The sequence below is a fragment of the Mandrillus leucophaeus genome, unplaced genomic scaffold (assembly GCF_000951045.1).
Source record: "Mandrillus leucophaeus isolate KB7577 unplaced genomic scaffold, Mleu.le_1.0 Scaffold178, whole genome shotgun sequence".
Taxonomy (NCBI): Eukaryota; Metazoa; Chordata; class Mammalia; order Primates; family Cercopithecidae; genus Mandrillus; species Mandrillus leucophaeus.
The window spans coordinates 519,915-521,751 of record NW_012101787.1 but is presented as its reverse complement, the minus strand read 5'-3'; positions in this window follow the sequence as shown (position 1 = coordinate 521,751).

Below are 1,837 nucleotides of genomic sequence, written 5' to 3'. Positions count from 1 at the left end.
AAGATTTCATTATTTATCAAGACCACACTCTTGTTTTTTATTCCTTAGTTCTTGTATTTCCCAAAACTTTGGCTGTTTAACTGCTTTTATTTCCTTCATTCTTTTCTTACCTCAATAATATGCTTTTGTGAATATGCTTTATTTAAAAAAGCAACACATACAACCAGACATGGTAGCTCACGCCCGTAATCGCAGCAATTTGGGAGACTGAGGGAGAAGAATCACTTGAGGCCAGGAGTATGAGACTAGCCTGGGCAACATAATGAGACCCCATCTGGGGTTGTGTAGCATGCCTTCAGTCCTAGCTACTTGGGAGGCCTAAGGCAGGGGGATCGCTTGAGCCCAGGAGTTCAAGGCTGCAATAAGCTCTGATTGTACCGCTGTCCTCCAGCCTGGGTGACAGAGCAAGACCCTGTCTCTAAAAATAAAATAAAATAAATAATAAAAAAATTTTTTAAATAATGCATCTCACAGATGATGGATGTGCTAATTACCCTAATGGATATGCTAATTACTCTGATCTGATCACCATACGTTATATGTAATAACACTACATCACCCATGAATATGTACAATTACTGTTTGTCAATTAAAAAATAAAATTAAAGAATGAAATAGGTGATATGCTCAAAGGAAAAAAAAATGCAATTCACAATGAAAAGATATAACTCTAAGAGGTGCTATAGAAAACCACCACAAGGCTGGGTGTGGTGGCTCATGCCTGTAATCCCAGCACTTTGGGAGACCGAGAAGGGTGGATCATGAGGTCAGGAGTTCGCGGCCAGCCTGGCCAAGATGGTGAAACCTTGTCTCTCCTAAAAATACAGAAACTAGCCAGGTGCAGTGGCAGGCATCTGTAATCCCAGCTACTCAGAAGGCTGTTAGGAGAATCACTTGAAACCAGGAGGCAGAGGTTGCAGTGAGCTGAGATCGTGCCTCTGCACTCTAGCCTGGGTAACAGAGCAAGACTCCGTCTCAAAAAAAAAAAAAAGGAAAGAAAAGAGAAGAAAACCACCATAAGAGTAGTCCATCATTTTCTCCTTAGACACAGCCAAACGTGGCCCAGCACATTCTCTGAAAGGCAATTAATAAAATGAAAATGCTTGCAGTTTCACAGGACCCAGAAGTGTTTGGTTGGGATCCTCATGGGCCCATCTGCCTGATTCATGTCCAATCACAGATACCTGCATTACTCCTGGGTTTGTGACCCATATATGTAGTTGTTTCTTCTTAGCAGAAGATATCCAGCTGAGAGTGTTGTCCCAAAGACCACCAGGATGGCTCAGTAGTAGAAAGCAGAGCTTTATCATCAATATTAGTTTGCAAAATGGGAAGAGACAATCTCTGATGTGTGACAAAGGTGTTCTCTTTTTCAAGAGGGAAGAGCAAGTGGGGTTTTTTTTTTCCTCACACGACATATATATTTAGCAGTTTTGGGGGGGATAACTATACATATTTATGAGGGGAGCCGAATGCATGGGCAATGGGCAAACAAACACGTCTGTAACATACATCTCATGTTCACTTTGGGGCAGGGTTTTAGCATTAAAATGAGGTGGAATTGGCTAGGCGCGGTGGCTCATGTCTATAATCCCAGCACTTTGGGAAGACGAGGCGGGCAGATCATGAGGTCAGGAGTTTGAGACCAGCCTGAACAACACTGTGAAATTCCATCTCTACTAAAAATACAAAAATTAGCCGAACATGATGGCGGATGCCTGAAATCCCAGCTAGTGGGGAGGCTGAGGCAGAAGAGTCACTTGAACCCAGGAGGCGGAGGTTGCAGTGAGCTGAGATTGCACCACTGCACTCCAGCTTGGGCTGGAGCGAGACTCTG